Genomic DNA, 18,606 nt, shown 5'->3' on the forward strand with positions numbered 1-18,606 from the left:
TGCCCTTTCACTCTTTGAGAAGTGATAGAACATTAGCACATGACCTCAGAATAGGGTTGGTATGTAGGAAACCACCCACCCACACATCTATAAGCATATCTAACATTTGAATTCAGAAATTTGTCCAGTTTAGATCAACAACACAAGAAATTAACTGTGTCAGGTACTTTTTAAAAAAAATTTTCCACATTTTCTGATGTTTTGACATCTTGGGGCCTTGCTGACCCTGGAGGGACTGCTTCTCCCAGAGTTAGCTAATTCCTAGAGAGAGCAAACAATTCATCCTAGAATGCTCCTTTCATAAATAAACATATCAAGAGCCCATACCGTCAAACATCTCCTTTATTAGGCTTTCTCATGCTGAGTGATTTGTGAATTAAAAATTATTTCAGAAAGCTTTATAAAACTCAGAGGGCAAAAGCATTGCTTCTAACAACTTGCTCAATTGTTCATTTAGAGCCTATGATTTAATTATATTATTTTTTTTAAATTTTTTTAAAGATTGTATTTATTTATTTGAGATTTAGAGAGAGAGAGCATAAGAAGAGAGAGGTCAGCAGGAGAAGCAGACTCCCTGTCGAGTAGGGAGCCTGATGTGGGACTCGATCCCGGGACTTCAGTATCATGACCTGAGCCAAAGACTAACCAACTGAGCCACACAGGCGCCCTAATTTTATAATTTATTTATAGAAGGAGCTATTAACAAGCAAGTGACCTCCACATGTAACTAGCTGGTGTTTCTTTGCTTGGAGGAAATTAATCTTGTGATAAATTATACCTTTTCTTTAACTGATGTTTAAATGAGAATGCAGTTGATGGCCTACTGGTAGATAAAAAAATGCATTTATGAACGCCTGGCTGTCTGGCTGGGATATTTTATACACCAGAGCTACATTAATATAATCTTCTATAATTCATATTATGTAAAAATCATATTTTGAAATAAAAGCATAAGTGTCCTTGAGAAGTTACTTTTCCTTCATTTAAAAGAGAAACTTTACAAAAATTCTATATATAAAACAACCAGGGATAGAGCTAGAGTGCTCATTATCTTATGCAATGGATCTCAAACTCTAATTTGCATTAAATCACTTGTAGAGCTTGTTAAAAAAATCTGTATTCATGGTTCATACTCTCCAGAGATTCTGATGCAATAATCTGAGCAGAGGCTTAAGAATCTGTGTTTTTATCAAGAAGTCTGCATTCTGACACAGGTGTTCCAAGAATCACAGTTTAATAATCCCAGAGAAACCATTACCTCCTAAAGACTCATTGTTGAGCCAGTTTACAATCAGCCATCAGCTTTTGGGTCATAAGTTATTTTTTAGTAGCATTTCCTCTCTACATGTTGGGCTGATAATGTTAATTTTATATGTAGATAAATACCTACATGTATCTAGATATATTTATATCATTAATACTCCCTCTTCAGATCCAGACATAAATAGGTGTTTAGGTCATCACTAAATGTCAAACCAAGTTAAGGCAAGTTAAACACTTTGAATCTCAGTTTCCTCATCTTTAAAATGGGATTACAATGCTGCTTCATAGAATTATGGTGAGGATTGAATGAGTAAATGTATATACAACAAAGAGTTAAGAGGTCAGTAAATAGTAGGTATTACTGTTAAAGGATCGGGGCAAAGGCAGTATGACCTAGTGATGCCTTACATTTATAAAGAAATTGCTTTATGGTTTCTGGAGCTCTTTGACATACATCATGTCATTATACTCACACAATATGTATGTGAAATAGAAGGTATAGGGTTTTATTCCAATTTATAAGTCAGATTCACAACGCAGAGTACTAACCACTATACGATCACGGCGAGCTACCGGGGACCTGTTATAAGTCAGATTCAACTTAAGTCCGCTGTAATGAGCATTTGCTCACAGACTAGTGGGGGGAAAAATGAGCCTCAGAGTAGTTGAAAGGGTAAAGGGTAGGAGTTTCTTTTGCCTTTTGAAGCCAAGAAATTAGTGTGCCACAGAATTCCCCTGTAGACTTCAGAGCTCCTAGTGAGTTTCAAATTTATAGAATGGCAAAGCAGAGTAGCTCAGTGGCTATGAGCTTAGGTTTTAGAGTAGACAGATTTGGTTCCACCACTTTAATAGTTGTGTTGGGGTGCCTGGTAGCTCAGTCATTTAAGTGTCCAACTCTTGATTTCAGCTCAGATCATGATCTCAGGGTTATGGGATTGAGACCCATGAAGCTCTGCACTCAGCTGTGAATCTGCTTCTCTCTCTCTCTTTCTCTCCCTCACCCCTTCCCTTGCTGGTGTACTCTCTGTATCTCTCACAAGTAAATTTCTAAAAAATCTTTTAAAAAATGGTTGTGTTACCAATATTATTTAAGCCTTCTAAGCGTCAATTTCCTCTTGTAAAAACAAGGCTAATAAAACAGTGACTAAATAAGATCTATTGCATAGTAATATCTAATATTTATTTATTGAAGCTTCCATCCCAGAGTATAGCAGAGTAATGCTCAGAATAGAGATGGTATATACCTGCCCACTCATGCAACCTACAAGTACTACTGATATTTGGGAGTTCTTGATTACTATTGCCAACTCAAGAGTGAAAAAATGAATTTTTTCTAATGTGAAGAGATAGCTAATGGACAAAGATTAGTCACCATTATAAGTACTTACTTTATTAGGATACAGAGTAAACATGAAGAGACTGTGTTGATAAACCCAGATCACAAAATGACGCCATGGCAAGGTCAGATTTCTGCTCTGTGCAAGACCTTTTTTCTTCTCTAGAGATTGCTATGATCCTTTCATTTTATTCCAAGGAAAGAATTTCACTTGGGGAATTCCCTTATAGAGTTCCATGGTTTTATCCCACATGCTCTTGGTCTGGAAAATTACTTTGTAATCTTCTGTTTAATATTCTGAGTTTCTGTTAAAGATGGAATTTTTGCTGAGTTAAAGGCCCACACAGTTCTTACAGGTTCCAATTTGGCACCAACCCTAAATCTTTTGTGGCTTTGAGTTAGTCTTGGCAGAACACTTCCAGAGTAGGAGGATTTTTAATGGGTTTCTTTAAAGAGTCACTTTAAAGTGTTCATTTAGGCTCAAACCAAAGTAAACTGACCATTTTATTCCCATGAATTTTAGAGGGCCAAGGGTTAGAATTCAGGGGAAAATGTGGTAAGCAAACCTACTGAGAATTTAGCTGATACTGTGGTTTGATACTATAAAACAGAAGCAAGACCGTGGTGTCACTAAAAGAAACTTTCTCACAAAGGCTTTTTTAAAATTTCCACTCTTATGCTCCCATAATATTGGTGGTGTTTCAAATATATAGATATACATGTACACATAAACACACGTATATATGTTTTTTATACCAATGCCAAAAGTTGAGTGGTAAAAATTGATACTTTGCTGAAAATCAAATCATAATATGAACTTCCAATATAAAGGAATAATTAAAATTTTTACGGAAAATCGAAGTGAAAATTTTAAAGTCATGATAGTGAATGCTGCAATAAACATGACAGTGAAGAGCCATAATGTTCCACTGTCAGCTGCTACTAGGTCCTAGAGTGACTACGCAGCATTTTTATCTTACTTTGTAGAAATTTATCTGAGATAAGTGAAAGACAAAAATATTCTCTCACAATGGCATTTTCTCTTCTCCATAGTCTTTATATTATTTATTATGTCTGAAAACTGTATGATTTTGAAACTTTTTATCCTCAGGAATATTTGAGATGGCAAACTGATACTCTGCTTTTAATTCTTGTTCATAAGTTGTGAAGAATTTCCAATGAGACTTTTTCTTGAGAGAACTCACATTTTAAATATAGTTTAAATGTTAAAAATTAAATATGTCTTATAATGGTAACATTGTTTAATGTTATAATAAATGTTAGCATCCAATAATTCTATAAAGATTAAAATAATACTCCTTGATTTCTATTGTACTCTATCTTTTTAATCATGTAGTAACTATTTTTCATAATCTTAAATCTATCTAGCTAAAGTAGCTTTTCTACTAATAACACCTTAGTCGAATTTATTTTGTTAACTGTTCTTTTTCTATTGAAAAATAGTTGACATATAGCATTTAAGGTGTTTAATTTTAAGGTATATTTAAGGTGCTGATCTGATACATTTATGTATTGCAATATGATTACCAATATAGCATTTATACCTGTGTCATATCATAAAACAATAATTTCGTTTTGTGTTGAGAACATTTAAGAGCTAGTCTCTTCAGTTTAATAATTCTAATTTGTTGTATTTTCTTATTAAATATTTACTTTAAAAAAAAACTAAATATCCCATCTGGGATTCAAATAAAATTATTCTAGTAAGCAAAAAAAAAGTCTCTTAGCAACTTTGAAGTATGATTACAGTATTGTTGACTATAATCACAATGCTCTACATTAAACCTCGAGAATTTATTCATCTTCTAGCTGTAAGTTTATACCCTTTGACCAACATCTCCCTGATTCCCCTACCTTCCAGCCACTGGGAACAACTTTTCTATTCTCTTTCTATGAGTTTGACTTTTTAAGGTTACATATGTTAGTGAGACAATGCAGTATTTGTTTTTCTATCTCACTTAGCATAATGCCTTCAGGGTCCATCCATGTTGTCCCAAATGGCAGGATTTCCTTCTTTATCATGGTTGGATAATATTCTGTTGTATACATTTACCATATCTTCTTTGTGGAGACTTAGATTGTCTCCATGTCTTGGCTATTGTGAGTAATGCTGCAGTAAACATGGGGGTACAGATATCTTTTCAATATACTGTTTTTGTTTCCTTTGGATATATACCCAAATACTGGATCATATGGTAGTTCTATTTTTAATATTTTAAGGAAACTTCATAATGTTTTCCATAGTTACTAAACCACTTCCATTCCCACCCTTGTCTTGTTCCTGACCTTAGAGGAAAAGCTTTCAAACTGTTATCATTGAGTATGTTACCTGTGGGCTTAATATACATAGATTTTATTATGTTGAAGTAATTCCTTCTGTACCCAATTTGTTGAGAACTTTATCATAAAAGAGGTTGAATTTTGTCCAGTGCTTTTTCTATTGTGTATCTATTGAGCTGATCATATAATTTTTATCATTTGTTCTATTAATGGGATATATCACATTTATTGATTGGAATATATTGAATCATCCTTGCATCCTAGGAATGGATCCCACCTGTTCATGGTATATGATCCTTTTAATGTGCTGTTAAATTTGGCTTGCTAGTGTTTTGTTGAGAATTTTTGCATCTCTATTCAAAATAGATATTAACCTATAGTTTTCTTTCTTGTAGTATCCTCATCTAGGTATCAGGTTAATGCTGTCCTATAAAATGAGTTTGTAAGTGTTCCTCGTATCCAATACTTTGAAATAGTTTGAGAGGGATTGGCTTTAATTCTTCTTAAGTGGTAGAATTTACAGGGAAACCATCTGGTCCTGGGCCTTTGTTGAGAGGTTTTTGATTATTGATTTAATCCCTCTACTCATTATTCAATAGGTTATATTGTTTTCTAGGCATTTATTCATTTATTCTAGGTTATGTAGTTTCTTGGTGTACAATTGTAGTTCATTATATCATAATTGTCTCTTTTGATCTTTTGTGTTCTGTGTTAGTGGTAGTATCTCCTCTTACATATCTGATTTTATATCTGTCTGAATAATCTATCCATTGTTGAAAGTAGAGTATTGAAGCTTTCAACTATTATTGTGTCATTGTTTATTTTTCCCTTTATATCTACTAATACTTAATAAATTTAGGTGTTCTATTGTTGGGTGCATAAATATTTACATTTGTTATGTCCTCTTAATGAATTGACCCCTTTATCATTATATAATGATCTTCTTTATCTCTTATTGCAGTTTTTGACTCAATATCTTTTTCCATCCCTTCACTTTGAATGTATATGTATCCTTAGAGGTGAAGTGAATCTCTTGTAGGCAACATATATTGTGGTTTTTATTGTTACTGTCTTTTCATCCAGCCACTCTGTGCCTTTTGATTAGAGAGTTTAACCCATTTATATATTAGTAATTTTTAATAGGTACTAACTAATGCCATCTTTTTAATTATTTGCTGGTGGTGTTATAGTTCCTTTGTTCCTTTCTTCCTCTCTTCCTGCCATCCTTTGTGAATTAATGATTTTCTATAGTGGTATACTTTAATTGCCTTTTATCTTCTTTTAAAGATTTTCTTTTTATTTATATATTTTAGAGACAGAGAGAGTGTGCATGTAAGGGGGTGGTAGCAAAGGAGAGGGAGAGAGAATCTGAAGCAGACTCTGTGCTAAGCATGACGCCCACTGTAGGGTGGGCTCAATCTCACCACCACAAGATCATGATCTGAGCTGTAACCAAGAGTTGGATGCTTAACCGACTGAACCACCCAGATACCCCATCTTCTATTTATCTTTTATAAGTTTTTGCTTTGTTGTTACAATGTGTTCCAATTAGGGAGAATCAACATAAAACATATTATGGATTTAAAAGTCTGTTTTAAACTTATGACAGTTTTAATCATATACAAATACTCCTTTCCCCAACATTTTGTTTTAGTATCATGATTTATCTCTTTTTATATTGTATATCCAATAATTAATTATTATAGTTATAATTATTTTTACTAATTCTGATCTTAAACTTTACACTAGAGGTAAATGATTTAACACATCATCACATTATGGTACTGGAGTATTTTGAATTTGACTATTACTTATTTTATCAGTGTGTTTTATATTTTTACATTAATTTTGTATATTTGCATCCTTTCATTTCAGTTTTAAGAACTCCTATCAGCATTCCTTGTAATGCGGGTCTAGTAATGAAAAATTCCTTCAGCTTTTGTTTGTCTGAGAAAGGATAACTCTTCTTTATTTCTGAAGAACACCTTTGCCAGCTCTAGTATTCTGGGTTGACAGATTTTTTTTTTTGTTCCAATGCTTTGAATATATCATCCTGCTCTTCTGACCTGCAAGATTTCTTTTTATTTTTTTTTTAAATTTTATTTATTTATTTGACAGATGGATCACGAGTAGGCAAAGAGGCAGGCAGAGAGAGAGGAGAAAGCAGGCTCCCCGCTGAGCAGAGAGCCCGATGCGGGGCATGATCCCAGGACTCTGAGATCATGACTTGAGCAAAAGGCAGAGGCCTTAACCCACCGAGCCACTCAGGTGCCCCTGACCTGCAAGATTTCTGCTGAGAAATCCACTGATAGCCTTATGGGGATTATCTTGCATGTGAAGAATTTGAACTTCCTTATTTGATGAACTTTGATGTCTAAATGTTTCCCTGGTTTGGAGAGGTTCTCAGTCATTACTTCTTTAAAACAGCTTTCTGCCCTTTTCTTCCTCTCTTTTCCTTCTAAGGCTCCAATAATTCATATATTGTTTCTCTTAATAGTATCCTATTGTCCATATAGACGTTCTTCACTCTTTTTCATTTTTTTTTCCTTTGTTCTCCTCTGACCTGTAATTTCAAATGTTCCATCCTCTACTTCATAGATTCTCTCTTCTACTTCATCTAGTGACCTGTTGATGCTATTGCATTTTTTATTTTATTTTCTGATTCTTCAGCTCCAGAATTTCTGTTTGTTCTTTTTTTTTCTATCTCTGTTATACTTCTCATTTTGTTCATTTATTTTTTCCTGACTTTATTAAATTGTCTTTCTATTTTCTAATACTAGCTTGCTGAGCTTCCTTAAAACAACTACTTTGAATGCTTAATCAGGCAAATTGCAGATTTCCATTTCTTTGAGAAATGGAAAATCATTGTGTTCCTTTAGTAGTGTCCTGCTTCCTTCTTTTTTATGCTCCTTAAAATCTTGCAGTACTGTCTTTGCATTTAAAGAAGCAGTCACCTCCTCCTGTCTACTGACTGGCTTCAGGATAAAGAATACCTCCATCAGCAGTGTTAGGGATTCTGAGGCATTCTCAGGATTTTTCTATGGATATACCTGCTCCCCATCCTTGTTCCCTTGGAAATTCTTAAGATTGTGTGCCTTCTCTTGATTTTGCAAAACCAAGCCAGGTGCTGACAGCTTTTTTGTTTTTTTTTCCCCCTAGAATGCTGCTCAATTTTGTGTGTTATCTCCCAGTCCCGCAGAATCAGGCGAGTTTTTTATGCATGTGTATGTATGCTCACTAGCTATCTGCAAAGGCTTGCTTCCACAACCCCCAGTGGGTAGGGCCGGGGCAGGTGAGACATGCAGAGTGTTGGGGTGTTCATAGGCCAGCTTGGGACGGGGCTGCAGGCAAGAGGTCCCTAGCAGTTTAAGAGTTGGCTTTCTGCCATACAGTTAATAGGATCTGCATTCCTTTTGTACATTCCAAACCCTGGCTGCTATTCTATAAGCCACTCCGTGCCCTGCAGTCAAATAGCAAGCCTCAATATTGTGGATAGAGTAAGAACTAGGAATAGATATCTTTAGCAGCTTCCCACCCAGGTTGGAAAGTGAAGCTGTTTCTTTTACTTCTTCAATCCATCCTATCTTACAACTTTTCCTCTAACACTATACTGAAACTTCTCCATTGGATTCCTAGACTTCCCCGAAGACACTGTTACCTGTAAATGATTGTCTAAATTGGTGTGCTTTGGGAAAGAAATGGTAGAAAGCTCCTGTTTCATCATTTTGATCCCTGTCCAACTATGACTTTGCTCTTTTTTTTTTTAATAGTTATGTTACAGCCACTTGTGTTAATTGATATGGCTTTTTTTTCCCAAAAGTGACAAAATGAAGCAAATATGAATTGTTGTATGCAACCACCCCAAATCGCTAAGGAAATGTTGAAAAACAATAATAAAACTGGGGGCATCATGTTACCTGATTTCAAGCTTTATTACAAAGCTGTGATCACCAAGACAGCATGGTACTGGCATAAAAACAGATACATAGACCCATGGAACAGAGTAGAGAGCCCAGATATGGACCTTCAACTATATGGTCAATTAATCTTCAACAAAACAGGAAAAAATATACAGTGGAAAAAAGACAGTCCCTTCAATAAATGGTGCTGGGAGAACTGGACAGCTATATGTAGAAGAATGAAACTTGACCATTCTCTTACACCGTACACAAAGATAAACTCAAAATGGATAAAAGACCTCAACGTGAGACAGGAATCCATCAGAATCCTAGAGGAGAACATAGGCAGTAATCTCTTCGATATCAGCCACAGCAACTTCTTTCAAGATATGTATCCAAAGGCAAAGGAAACAAAAGCCAAAATAAACTTTTGGGACTTCATCAAAATCAAAAGCTTCTGCACAGCAAGGGAAACAGTCAAAAAAACAAAGAGGCAACCCACGGAATGGGAGAAGACATTTGCAAATGACAGTACAGCAAAAGGTTGATATCCAGGATCTATAATGAACTCCTTAAACTCAACACACACAAAACAGACAATCATATCAAAAATTGGGCAGAAGATATGAACAGACACTTCTCCAATGAAGACATACAAATGGCTATCAGACACATGAAAAAATGTTCATCATCACTAGCCATCAGGGAGATTCAAATTAAAACCACATTGAGATACCACCTTACACCAGTTAGAATAGCCAAAATTAACAAGACAGGAAACAACATGTGTTGAAGGGGATGTGGAGAAAGGGGAACCCTCTTACACTGTTGGTGGGAATGCATGTTGGTGCAGCCTCTTTGGAGAACAGTGTGGAGATTCCTCAAGAAGTTAAAAATAGAACTTCCCTATGACCCTGCCATTGCACTCCTGGGTATTTACTCCTGGGTATATACCCCAAAGATACACTACATACACTACATCTGTATCTTTGGTAGTATATACCCCAAAGACACAGATGTAGTGAAAAGAAGGGCCATCTGTACCCCAATGTTTATAGCAGCAATGGCCACGGTCGCCAAACTATGGAAAGAACCAAGATGCCCTTCAGCAGACGAATGGATAAGGAAGATGTGGTCCATATACACTATGGAGTATTATGCCTCCATCAGAAAGGATGAATACCCAACTCTTGTAGCAACACGGATGGTACTGGAAGAGATTATGCTGAGTGAAATAAGTCAAGCAGAGAGAGTCAATTATCATATGGTTTCACTTATTTGTGGAGCATGACAAATAACGTGGAGGACATGGGGAGTTAGAGAGGAGAGGGGAGTTGGGGGAAATTAGAAGGGGAGGTGAACCATGGGAGACTATAGACTCTAGAAAACAATCTGAGGGGTTGAAGTGGTGGGGGAGTGGGAGGTTGGGGTACCAGGTGGTGGGTATTGTAGAGGGCACAGATTACATGGAGCACTGGGTGTGGTGAAAAAATAATGAATACTGTTATGCTGAAAATAAATAAAAAATAAATTTTTTAAAAATGAAGCAAATAGTTATATAATTCAAATAAGGAAGTAAGGTATTGTTAAGTTGTAGAATACTTTTACTGTTCAGTAAGGATTAAATGGCTTGCCCAAAGTTGTAAGTCTAGTGTGAGTGGGGAATCCAGAATCGGATAGGCAGTTTGCCTCTACAACTGTGCTTTGTAGTATGATGGCCTTTGGCCATATGTGGCTCTTTAAATTTAAATTAAATGATATGAAAATAGAAATTCAGTTCCCTCACTAGCTACATTGCAAGTGGTCAATAGCTACACTTGCCTTGTGACTACCATATTGGATAGTAAGGAGAATATTTCCATTTTTGCAGAAAGCTCGGTTGGATGACACCACTATAGAAACAAAATTCTTGGCCTTTCTATACTATATCACTTCATCTGTACTTTTATATACCATTGTCAGATTATTAAAGCAAATTTATTCTCAGTTTTAATTATTCCATCTGTGCTGATGACCACTATAGCTGTAGCTTGGCAGTTTTCCTAATTATCAGTGACACATTTCTATCTATATGCCAGATATATTCACTTGGACAGTCTGATATTGATCCAAATATATTTTAAAATTGAATATCTCCTTTTCTCTAAAACCAACAGCTTCCCTTGACTTCCCCAATTCCATCTTTGTTACTTTTTTATTTCCAGATAGTAAGGTTAGTCACTGAACTTTTATTTTTTTGTTCCTTTTTGCTTGTTCTCTGAATCTATATCCAATCAAACTATCCTTTCAAGGGATATCTGGGTGGCTAAGTTGCTTAAGCATTCGACTTTTGATTTTGGCTCAGGTCATGATCTCAATGATCTCAGTGTCATGAGATGAAGCACCACATGGGGCTCCTCACTGAGCATGGAGCCTGTTTAAGATTCACGTCCTCCCTCTCCCTTTGCCCCTCCCCCTCAAATGTTTGTCTCTCTAAAGGTTAAAAAAAATGACTTTTCTGAAAATGAAATATGACTCTGAAATATGACTTTTCTATTGCCATGACACTGGACCTAATGGGTGTATTGAATCTTGTTTTTCCACAAGTCCTTCCAATCTACCCATGACATCGGGTTAATAATACCAAATATCAGTGGCCTTATCCCTCTCAGAAAATTACAATATTTACCTTTAAATGGTTGAATGCCTTTTACAATCTTATCTGTTTCTCCATTTCTGCATGAACTATTCATTCTAACCAGACTGGTCTCATTCCTCCATTATGATACAGTTTACCTTTGCATTCCTAAAATTATGTTCTTGTTCCTCCTCCACACATCTTCACTTATTGAAATCTTAACATCCTCTAAGGGTTAGCCTCAGGGGCCTCCTCATCTGTGGAGTGAAACCATTTTAGGTCATTATGTTCTTTTCAGTTGCTGGAGTAGTCACTCTAGTACTAGTCTTCATATAACTTTCTGTTTTGCTAAGTGTATTAGTCAAGATTCTACAGAGAAACAGAACCAATAGGATATAGATATCCTGTTGGGTTTATCTGTATATTTTGGTATCTGTGTATGGGTGTGTGTGTATGTGTATATGTATGTGTATGGAAAGAGAATGAGAGAGAGGAAGAGAGAGATTGATTTTAAGGAATTGACTTACATGAGTATGTTATCTGCCAAGTCTGAAATCCTCAGGGCAGGCTAGAAGAATGGAAATTTTGGCAAGAAGCTGATGATGTCTTGTGTCTGAAGGTACTATGGAGACAACTCTTTCCCCTTGAGGGGACCTCAGCCTTTTCTCTTAAGGCCTTTAACTGATTGTTAAGTTGTAGAATACAACTTAAGGCCTACCTACATTATGAAAGATAATCTGCTTTACTCAGAATCTACTGATTTAAGTGTTAATTACATCTAAAAAATTACCTTCCCAACAACATTTAGATGGCTATTTAATAAAAAAAAAAAAGTGGATGCTATTGCCTAGCTAAGTTGATACATAAAATTAACCATCACTTTAGGTATGTATAGAATTCTTAATTCCACAATCCAGCTACATATGTGGATGGGGGACGGGAACAGCATTTGAAGAACTGCAGTAAGTCAAAGTGTAAATACTTCAGGATATAAAAATATTTGGAGCTTGTGAAGAGTATAAAACCACTCATCCATTTCAGAAAGCATAGCTTTATGGAGAAAATGGAAACAAAAAAATTTGTGAAATTTGTCCATACACAACAATAATCTTTCTACTACTAATTTGTTCCTTTTGGAGCTTCTGTGAAATTCATATCTTCTTTTATCTAGTCAAAAATCCTGTGCTTTCCACCCAACTAGTCTCTTTTAGCTGTGCATCAAATCATTCTTACCCAGCATGCTTAATTAAGTGCCACTCAGAAAATTTCTTCCCACGGTGATATTTTGTCATATGACTTTCCATTTTGCCATATGAAATCAGATTTTTTTTTTTTTTTAAAGCAAGAGCCCTGAGGTACCTGGCTGGCTCAGTCAGTGGAGTTTCTGACTTCACCTAAGGTGGTGAGTCTGAGCCCCAGCCTGGGCATGGAGTCTACTTAAGAAAAAAAAAAAAAAGTAAGATCCCTTGTAAACAAAATGTTTCTTTCTAAGTTTATATTTATTTGTACCCTCTGTAGTACTTGCCATGATAACTTCTTTGTACTTACTAACAGCTGACTGACAGGTAGTTCTTTGGCTAAATAAGATGTTCTGAGTTCTATTGCCACATTACCTACTGATTTTTGAATATTACTACCTGATTATCTCATCAGTTTCTCACACTTGACATGTTTCAAACTAATCTTATCTTCCTTTTGAAACATTGTTAGGACATGGAAGAACAAAAGGGCAGCTATCATGGACAACTTATATCTTTTCATATAATGATGACCTCCTCAGTGCCCTTGACTTTTTTTCATCTTGTGTCCCTTTACCTCAATGCACTTTTTCTTTCTACCATATAAATCATACTCCCTCTGCCTGGGATACTCCTTCCTGACTACAAGAACCCCTTTCTTGTAATCCACCTTAAACATTTCCTTCTATAAGAGGTTTTGTCTGACTAGAGAGTTTAATTGCCATATTACTCTTTATGATATCGCCCTGAATAAAACTTAACACAATCTCATTTTTTTAAAATGCACTCCATGAGATTCTGATAGCAGAGGTCCTTTGTTCACACTTTAAAACTATGCTATGGACAGTAGATAAGAACAGTATGTTGCCATTACACTGTATTTTAAACTTTATTTTTATATTCTTAGTTTTAGGGAAAAAAAAGTGCCTTCTATTTTTCAAGACTTTGCATCAAATGCCATAGAATTGTGCTTCTCAAAATTTGATGTGCATACAAACCACCTGGAGAATCTTGTTAAAATGCAGATTCTATTCAGTAGTTTTAGGGCAGGACCCAAAATTCTGCATTTCAGAAATGGATTCTAAAAGGCATGATTCAGTACAGCAACTGTGAAAAACAACATGGGGATTTCTCAAATATGAAAAATGGAAACACCATATGATCCAGCAGTTACATTTCTGGGTATATATTTGAAAGAAATCAAGTCACTATTTTTTTTTTAAAGATTTTATTTATTTACTTGATAGAGATCACAAGTAGGTTGGGCAGAGGCCCAACCCACTGAGCCACCCAGGCGCCCTCAAATCACTATCTTGAAGATGTTATCTGTTCCCCCATGTTCATTACAGCATTATTTATAATAGCAGAGACATGGAAACAACCTCTAAGTGTCCATCAACAGAAGAATGAATAAGGAAGATGTGGTGTGTACACAACCATAGACACACACACACACACACCCCAAGAATATTATTTCCATAAAAAAAGAAATCCTGCCATTTATGATGAATCTTGAGGGCACTATTCTAGGTGAAATAAATCAGAGAAAGACAAATATCATATGATCTCCTTTATATATGGAATCTAAAAAAAATTATTTACTTTTTTATACACTAACATTGATCAAGAAAGAAAATTTTTAAAAACCATCCCATTATAATAGCATCACGAGAAACAAAAGAATTAGGAATAAACTTAGTCGAGGAGGTGAAAGATGCATACACTGAAAACTACAAAACATTGCTAAAAGAAAGCACAAATGTGAATCCATCCTATGTTCATGGACTGAAAGACTTAATATTGTCAGTTATACTGTTGACAGTATAACTGAAAGTGATCTACAGATTCAATACAATCCTTATCAAAATCCCAGTAATGTTTATTGCATAAACAGGAAAACTCATCCTAAAATTCCTATGTAGTTTTAGTAGCAAATAACAAAACAATCTTGAAAAAGATAGCAAATAACAAATAGCAAAACAATAGAAAAATAATAAATAGCAAAGACAGTCTTAAAAATAGCAAAAATAATCTTGAAAATGAAGAAGAAATTTGGAAAACTCACACTTCCTGATTTTAAAACATTACAAAGCTGTAGTAATCAAAACAATGCAGGACTATTGTGAAGACATACAAGCCAATGGAATAGAATAGAGAGCTCAGAAATAAACCCTCACATATGTGATGAAATGATACTCAGCAAGGATGTCAAGATCATTCAATATGGAAAAGATAGCATTTTGAACAGAATGAAACTGCTGCTGGTAAAACTGGATATCTACATATAAGAGAATGAAGTTAGACCCTTCACTTTACACTGTATGGAAATATTAACTCAAAATAAATAAAAGATCTAAATGTAAGGACTAAAACTGCAAAACTTTTAAAAGAAAACATAGGGGGAAAGCTTTCTGACATTGGATTTGACAATAATTTCTTGACTATGACACCAAAAGCCCAGGCAACAAAACAAAAAATAGATAAATTTGACTCCAGCAGAATAAAAAACTTTGTGCATCAAAGGATATAATCACAAAACTAAAAAGACCACCCACAGGGGCACCTGGGTGGCTCAGTGGGTTAAAGCCTCTGCCTTTGGCTCAGGTCATGATCTCAGAGTCCTGGGATCGAGCCCCACATTGGGCTCTCTGCTCAGCAGGGAGCCTGCTTCCTCCTCTCTCTCTGCCTACTTGTAATCTCTGTCTGTCGGGTAAATAAATAAAATCTTTAAAAAAAAAAAAAAAAGACCACCCACAAAATGGGAGAGAATATTTGCACATCCTATATCTGATAATGGTTTAATATCCAGAATACATAAGGAATTACAGCTTAACTACAAAATAAAAACATTTTAATGGGCAGGTAACTTAAACAGACATTTCTATACAGAAGACAAAAAAAAAATAGCCAATGAAAAATTAAAAGATGCTCAATTTCAGTAATGATTTAGGGAAATACAAATCAAAACCATGATGAGATGCCACTTCACACCTATCAAGATACTGTTATCAATAAACCAGAAAATAAAAAGTTTTAGTGAGGATATGGAGAAATTGGAACTCTTGTGCATTGCTGGTGGGAATGTAAAATGGTATAGCCACTGTAACAAACAATATGGCAGTTACTTGAAAAGGTAAGCATAGAATTGCTATATGATCCACAATTTCCACTTCAATTCCAAAACAATTGAGAGAAGGACTCTAATACTTATATACCAATGTTCATAGTAGCATTATTCACAGTCACCAATAGGTGTAAACAGTCCGAATGTCCATCAACTGATGAATGGTTAAACAATGTGGTATATATAATTGATGAAATACTATTAGCCTTAAAAAAGGAATGGAACTTTGATACATGCTATATCGTGGATGAACCTTGAAAGCATGCTGAGTGAAACAAGCCTAACACAAAGGACAAATATTACACTGTTCTACTTATCTGAATTACCTATATTAGACAACTTCATAGAGATGGAAGGTAGAATGGTAGTCACCAGAAACTGGGAGAGGCAAGAATGGGAGGTTATTGTTTAATAGGTACCGAGTTTCAATTTGGCATGATGAAAAAGTTTTGTACTGGTGATCTTTGCACAACATTATGTATGTACTTAATGCCACTGAATGGTAATTTAAGCATGGTTAAAATGTTTAATTTTATTTTATGTATATTCTGCCACAATTAAAAACAAATGATTCTGCATGTCTAATAAAATCTCAGGTGTTAGCTGGTGCTGCTGGTCTTGGAACCACATTGAGTAGCAAGACTATAATATAGAGGAAGTGTTGGGGAAGAAGGATTTGTGTGAGTTTCTCAGGAGAAGGGACTGTGTCTTTCTATTTTTGTAGACAGCTGCTACGTTGTACAAGCTCAATACCTTTTTTAGTGAATTTTTGAAGGGATAGGTAAAGAAATACAATCAAATAGGGTAACTAAGAAATGGAATAAAAGAAAGAATGTGTCAGTGAACATGATACAAATATGAGAAAAGCCTAGAAGAAAATCAGGGACACTACAGGTCTTTAAGTGTTTCTTTGAATCACTTGAGTTTTTTTGCTCACTTTGTTTCCCATGTGCAGTATTGCATGAAGAACATAGTGTGTTTTACCTGGGAATTAAACATTGTTTTAATCTGATATTACAGCATGGTCAGAAAATAAGCTTGGTAAAGCACAACGTGAAAGTACAGTTAGTTATTTGTTGAGGAGAGAAACCACACATGATTTTGGTGTAAAGAACATACCATGCACTGACTGAGGTAAGCCATAATTGTTTTTATTTTTTTATGAATTTGTGTATTTTATTATGTAATTGTTAAATTCTATAAAATACAAATGATCAGTAGAGTTGATTATTACTTTCCTTACAAATATGCCAAATAACTGGAGATAATGTAAAGTCAGTATAGCAATTATAAAGATTTCTTATATTATAATCTTATGACCATTGATCCCTGAAAAAGAAATAATATGCCAATGTATTTGTATTATATTTTACTTCTCAGCCACTAAAAAATGACCTGTTGAAATTCATTCCTTCATGGGGGAGCTTACTATTTAAAAGTGTAGAGGTTTTGGTTTTTGGTTTTGGGGTTTGTTTGTTTGTTTTTGTTTTTTTGTTTTTGTTTTTGTTTTTGTTTTTGTTTTGATACTTGGATAGTATTTCATTAGTCAGTAATTCTACTCTAGAGTTTATTTTTTTTAAGATTTTATTTATTTGTTTGACAAAGAGAGAGATCACAAGTAGGCAGGCAGAGAGGGGGAAGCAAGCTTCCCACTGAGCAGAGAGCCCGACATGGGGCTCACTCCCAGGACCCTGAGATCATGACTTAAGCTGAAGACAGAAGCTTAACCCATTGAGCCACCCAGGTACCCTCTACTAATATAATAATACTAATACTTCATGGAGTTTAAATCCATATTATTTATAATCATCTCAATATCAGTAATATGTTACATTGCCTAACAAGTGAGACTGAGTCAAAATACATTGCAATGAAATGAAAATTTATGTACATAATTACAATCGTAAGACAGGCTAGGATTCTGAAGTGTCATCCAAAGAAAGAATAAATTATTCTCAATATAATTTTAATGATCAATGGGTTTTCAAAGTATTCTGATTTTTTTGACAGCTATTTATACATGATAGACGCTCAAACTTGCTTATACTTAGTAAATTAGAAAGCCCTCCTCGCTAAAACTGCTGACTAACAGAAATTTGCATCAACTTTTTATATCGAAAAGTAAGCATGAGAAGTTTAAAAGTTTCATCAATTACAATCAAGTAAGTGGCAGAATAGGAATAAAATCCAGTGTCCTGAAAAAAAACACATTATCTATGGAATCTGGCTTTCCTTTTATTTCATTTCTAGAATTTTTATTAGCTCCAAATCTAAGCCCAGGATGAAGCAACAAAATTATAAATTCAGTGGTAACATCTGAAAAAATAGCTTCCTAACCAGAAACTTCATTTGGGGTGCTCTTAAGGATGTGAAGAATGCTTTATATCAACTAATGATGACATTTTACACAGTCATGCTATATTTCTTAATATTTCAGAAGAATTGAATTATAAATATGGCAAATTCTGAAAGAGCTGAAGAGATGCATGAAAATTATCAGAGAAATGGGTAAGCTTTTCCTAAATTCTACAAAAAATGTTCTGCAACTTCAAATATATCTTATCCTTTTCAAAACTATAGCAAAAATGTTAATAACTTTTTTCTAAAAAGAGCAATGCCTATTTGCATTTTTCTGGACCTCATCTTAATCACTATTACAACTGGCTTAATAGCAACTTTAGGAAGTGTAATAGCTATAGGATTTATTGATTTAGTACTTTTAGTTCTTCAGATCTCTCTTCTGAATTTCTTGTACCTTACCAATATAAGAGGAGAAATACCTGAATATTTTCAATTCAATTCTCCATGGAAATTTTATTCCATGTGGT

The 18,606-nt window shown here is 34.8% G+C and overlaps 1 protein-coding gene across 1 annotated transcript in view; it reads left to right on the top strand.

Annotated features, from left to right (window-relative positions):
* The window catches only part of ABCB5 (ATP binding cassette subfamily B member 5), a 140,493-nt gene that overhangs the window by 7,437 nt on the left and 114,450 nt on the right, over nt 1–18,606 (top strand). The gene's annotated exons all lie outside the window — the stretch shown is intronic.

This window comes from Mustela putorius, unplaced genomic scaffold, assembly GCF_011764305.1.
Source record: "Mustela putorius furo isolate JIRA1106 unplaced genomic scaffold, ASM1176430v1.1 tig00003845_pilon_pilon_pilon, whole genome shotgun sequence".
Classification (NCBI taxonomy): Eukaryota; Metazoa; Chordata; class Mammalia; order Carnivora; family Mustelidae; genus Mustela; species Mustela putorius.